Source organism: Nomascus leucogenys, chromosome 12, assembly GCF_006542625.1.
Source record: "Nomascus leucogenys isolate Asia chromosome 12, Asia_NLE_v1, whole genome shotgun sequence".
Classification (NCBI taxonomy): Eukaryota; Metazoa; Chordata; class Mammalia; order Primates; family Hylobatidae; genus Nomascus; species Nomascus leucogenys.
This window is the reverse complement of record NC_044392.1, coordinates 74,638,659-74,644,468: the sequence shown is the minus strand read 5'-3', so window position 1 is coordinate 74,644,468 and position 5,810 is coordinate 74,638,659. Positions and strand designations below refer to the sequence as shown.

At 40.2% G+C, this 5,810-nt stretch overlaps 1 pseudogene; it reads right to left on the bottom strand.

The window, feature by feature from the left end:
* Window positions 1-4,468: 4,468 nt before the first annotated feature.
* Window positions 4,469-5,255, bottom strand: LOC100583024 (annotated as a pseudogene).
* Between the last annotated feature and the right edge of the window lie 555 nt (window positions 5,256-5,810).

Genomic DNA, 5,810 nt, shown 5'->3' with positions numbered 1-5,810 from the left:
TTTCGCCATGTTGGCCAGGCTGGTCTTGAACTCCTGACCTCAGATGATCTGCCTGCCACTGCTTCCCAAAGTGCTGGGATTACAGGCATGAGCCACCGCGCCCAGCCAGCTCTTTTATTTATACCCAATATATGGAGGGGAAAAGTGTAGTTTACATTAAAATAATACAGGTTGGATTGAGTCACACAGCTGATTAAGAAAGTAGCTTAATTGGAATTTAAATGCAGGTCGGCAGATATCAAGTTCTTGACCTTGTCTCAAAAAAAAAAAAAAAAGTAAAAAAAAAAAAAAGTAAAAACATTATTAGTTTTATTTACCACAAATGGAAGATCAGGGAATCTGGAGGCACAGGTTTGTGTTGTAACACTCCAAATGCCTCAGCACAATGGTAGAAACTCTCCATTATTTGTATGTGTGTGTGTGTGTGTGTGTGTGGTTGTTTTTTTGAGACAAGGTCTCACTCTGTCACCCAGGCTGGAGTGGAGTGAGGTGATCTCGGCTCACTGGAACCTCAGCCTCCCAGGCTCAAGTGATCCTCCCACCTCAGCTCCTCAAGTAGCTGGGACTATAGCCAGGCCACTATGCCTGGCTAATTTTTGTATTTTTGATAGAGATAGTGTTTTATCATGTTGCCTGAACTCAAACTCCTAGGCTGGTCTCAAACTCTTAAACTCAAGTGATCCACCCACCTCGGCTTCCCAAAGGCTGGGATTACAGGTTTGAGCCGCTGCGCCTGGCATGTTTTTCTGGTTTGAAAATCCCAAACTTCTTTTCTTTCATACTTTGCTCCAGCCACACTGGATTACTCATTGTACCCCAGGTATGCCTCACATTTTTATGTGACAAATTTGACAAGGATTTAATACATCCAAGGCACTGTATATTTGGGGAAGTTTAAAGAAGAATAGACATTGCATAATCTAGTGGGGATGGCATTTGTGGGCTGAGATGCTGTACTGCAGACATCAGTGTGATGAGCACTCCCCAAGAGAGATACAGATAAAACTCTGCAGGAACACAGAAGAGGAAGTGATTACGTGTGACAAAAGCAGCATGTGAGCTGGTTCTTGACTAAGAGAATTTTAGCAGGTAGAGATGGTGGAAAGCACATTCTAGGCATTCTAGACATTCCCAAAGCTATGGCATGGGAGGTGTTAACCTGTAAAGGGCATAATATGCCCAGGGGAGAGCTACACTGTGTGGAAGAGGACTGGTATCACATTGAACATGGTCAAAGACAGGCTTGCAAGGTGGTGGGGGACAGATGGCCAAGGGCCTCAAATTTCTGATAAGGAGTGTGGATTTTGTTCTATAGACCTAGACACCATTAAAATCCAAAGACTTGCCAAAGCCTCTATCCACCCTGATCTTTCTTGACTCCCCTAAGAATGCTCACATCACTAGCACCTGATGTTTCCTATACCTGGAAAAATGTTTCCCCAAATATCTTCACAGCCCATTCCTTTGTTTCCTGCAGGTCTTTGCCAAAATAATACTTTACCAGAAAGATTCCCCTGACTACCCTGTGTAAAATGGCACCCCCTTGCCCTGTATCCTTGAACCCAGTTTTATTCTTCTCATAGTCCTTATCACTATCTGGTATATTCTTTGTTTACCATTCTTCCCTCCCTTTTTCTTTCTCCCTGACCTGAAATATAAACTCCTTAAGGCAAGATTTTTTTTGTATATGTTTTATTCACCACTATATTTACAACATCAAGAACAGGGCATGGTACAAAGAAGGTGCTCAGTATATATTTGTTCAATTAATGAATTAATTAAAATTTGAATTTCCAGCCTCTGAAGCCCCTTAGAATACTTATATGTTAGCAAATTTTTCTTATTTTTAAAGGCTACATGCAAAAGATTCATCTGGATTGTTTGTTAACAAATGAGGAATACTGGTACTCTCCCTCAGATGTAATTATGCAAATAATCCCCAGATCACATGTTTAAAACAATAAAGTGTGTCCCTTAGGACTCTCAGGTAGCTAGTTATAGACAATAAAACTCAAATGGGCTCAAAGGAAATGGAGAATCTTGTGGTTCACAAAATAAAAAATTGCAGGTGTAGTTCTTCCATCATGTACCGGTTGACCCAGTGATGTAACCAAATCCTACCTCTATTCCTCTCTCCGCTCGACCTTTCATGGCTGGATTTATCCTTGGATTCCACGTGGTGGCAAGATGGCAGCTACAATTCTAGATGCTACATTTGCTCCCCACACCATGCATCAGAAAAGAACAGTGCTTTTGAACTTGATCTCTGACACAGAGTTTGGGATTCACTCTCTCTCTCTCTGGCTCAAATTGTGTCCCTTCTTCATTCCCACCTCAGTCATTGTGACCAGTGTCAGGGGTGGACAATGCTGATTGGCCAAGCCATCCAGGGCCCACCACTAGAGCAGAGGTGGATGAGTGAGGTTAATATGACCACAACCATGTGGTCGAGGAGCAAATGTTTCAAAGGAAAATTTAGGGTGCTATTGGAGGCAGAATAGGAACTTGGATCCTAGGGAGGCAGCCAACACAAGACCTGGCTTTGGGTATTCTCTTTCAGGTAGTTGACATTTGTTCCCCAGACTGGTAGTGATGGACCACAACTATGTGGACCCGTTTCTAATCTCAGTTAGGTGATATTTTTGTTCCTCTTTTTTTTCTGTAGGTATTTCAAATACTCACTATGCTCCACAAATCCCCTACCTTGTCCTACTCCTTCTTAGCAAATGATTTTGACTCTAATTCATAGAGAAAATAGAATTAGACAAGTATACCATTTCTACCACCTGACCATCCAATGCACAAACTCATTTACATTTGTGCTCATTCGTACCTAGTCCCTTGTAATCTTAAGAGTTGCAATTAGCAAACTATCCTCTGTGGGCCTGTCACATTTTTTTGTAAGAGAAAAATGTTATAGGAAGACAGTTATACTCATTTGGTTAAGTATTGCCTTTAGCAGCCAGGCGTGGTGGCTCATGCTGCTCTCCCTCAATCTACCAGTGTGCTCAAAGATCTCAGACTTAAAACAAAACAATTCTCTTGGTTCTTCGACACTCTCATGACTCTGCTCTATCTTTTATTTTCCCTTCTCATCCAAGCTTCTTTTTGTATATATACATATCTTTGCCATTTATTTTTAAAAATCTTATTCAAAATATTAAATAATGCAGTTTCAGATATGAAAAAAATTACTGCAATAAAACAATTCAGAGGTATTTCCATTGTGCTTCCCTTCCTTGTTAGGAAAGTACACTGTCCGCCCTAGAGACAGGATGGACGGCCTTCTTCCAGCTCTACCCAAAGCACAAACCCACTGGCTCACCTGGGCCCTGCTTAACATATATTAGGGCTTATGTTTTCTGAAATGTTGTAGTGACACTTGTAAGTCAACCATGGTTCAAATCACATATTTACGTATTGATCAGTTCTTTATGATAGAAAGATAGACACAAATGAAATATGGTAAATAATTTCCAGTTGCCATAAAAAACAAAAACAAAAGAAAACAAGCATGGAGGAAAAAATGTCATTGTACACAAATATACTTTATGTATACAAACAACTTCATTCAGGTATAATTTTAATTTGAAAGACCTAGATACAGTATTATTTAAGTGATAATGGCCCATAAGATTTATTCAAATTCACTATAAAACAATAAATGGAGTAAACAAATGTGATATAATTTTAAACTCTGCCCAATGCTTGAAACCTTGGAGTAACCCGTGCTACAATCAATTGCTAACTAAAAGCAACTGTACATGTATTTAATATTTTATCACAGTTTCCACTTCTAAATTTAACATAGTAATTCAAACCAAAAAAATAGTATCTCTGTAACGTTTTATGTATGTCCACTGCAAGCTGCAGAGTTTCTGTTGCCAAGATTTCTTGACACATTTAATGTTTTACCTAAAATTGTGGTCAGATTGAACAATATCGTTATCCTAAATTATGTTTAAATTATCTAAAAATATCCAAAGCAGTTTTCTTGGAAGAAAAAAAATATTACTCAAATGCAAAGCATTATCACACATATCCTTGTACATTACAGTTTGGGACCACAAAAAAATGTGTGGTTAAAAAATAGTATTTGAATGGCAGAGAATGAATGTGAGTCAGCAGTAACAGATATGTTAGAATTTAGTTACAGGTTTGGGATCTTTTAAAAGTAGCATCACTAATACTTCCAGAAGAAGCATAATAAAACTAAAACAATAAAAACTAACAGTGTAAACAAAAGGTAATGCTTAACTCATATTTTGGACACCTGATTAACTCTAAAAGTACAGATAAAAAAATTATATACTCCTTGTTGATGACATTTAATTTCCAAAGCACCAAGGCAAAAGAGAGACCCACCTCTCATTTAAGTACCAATTGCTTATGGCAAACATCTGCACAATATCATATAAAAAGTCAAGCAAATCAAATTACATAATAAGCAAACTCAAATCCCAGGGCTTTAAAAAATATAATTATTGGTAATCTTCAAAGAAGACATTGCCTCATTAACATTCTGATCTAGGCAATGGTATTCCACTGTTTTGGAACAAAGGCCATCACACCATTTCCTGCTTTGAACCAGAAGAAAAATCTTCCTTTTGTTGTGATAGTTAATGTAGACGATAGCAATGCCAAAAGCAAAAATAATAAGATGAAAAAAGAAATGGCTGTCTTCCTCTTCTATATTTGAGGATGGCATCTTAAAAGATTTCACTGACTGTTCAATTTCCATGTAACCCCTGTTTTCTTCCAAGGTGTCATCAGACTGGTCGTCATCCCTGGGGCCCGTGGTCCATTCATAGTCTGGTTCTCCATAATTGCCACTGTCCAGAGTGTCTTTGGCTGTGGATGGAGAGCTGTTCAGCATGAGAAGATCCTCCTCCTCTATGCTAGGATCTTCATTGTTATCAGCTTCCTCTTGAGACAGAGGTGTAGGCAAGGGATGAGGGGCAGCAGATGCTCCTCCACTTTTCTCAGTACTCATTGTGGGAGGGAGGGTGGTACTGATTTGGGAAATAGAAGATTTGGTTTGTTTTTCATGTGTTAAAGCATTCACATTTGGGGTAGAAATATCTGAGTTGAGTACAGTTTGGCTCAGTGAATCAGTCCATGATACAACACTGGATAGAGTGGTGGACACAAGGAGGAGCGCCAAGACCAGCCCCCGCAAGGGCTTGGATGGCTGACCTGGGCAGCAGTTTTGCTTGTGTGGGCCCCCTCATCCTCCTCAGGGCAGCAGCAACCATAACGGACTCTTTGTTTTTTTTTTTTTTTTTTTTGATGTATTCTCACTCTGTTGCCCAGGCTGGAGTGCAGTAGCATGATCTTGGTTCACTGCAACCTCCACCTCCTGGGTTCAAGCAATTCTCCTGCCTCAGCCTCCTGAGTAGCTGGGACTACAGATGTGTGCAACCACGCCCACCTAATTTTTGTATTTTTAGTAGAGACAGGGTTTCATCATTTTGGCCAGGCTGCTCTTGAACTCCTGACCTCAGGAGATCCTCCTGCCTTGGCCTCCCAAAATGCTAGAATTACAGGCATAAGCCACCACACCCAGCCCCAAGCTTCTTAGAAGTGTTGTTTTTGGCTGGATGTGGTGGTTCACACCTGTAATCCCAGCACTTATGGAGGCCGAGGTGAGAGGATTCTTTGATCCTAGGAGTTTGAGACCAGCCTGGGCAACATAATGAGACTTGTCTCTACAAAAAAATTTAAAAATTAGTTAGGTGTGGTGGTGCATGCCCGTAGTCCCAGCTATTTGGGAGATTGAGGTGGGAGGATCACTTAAGCCTGGGAGGTTG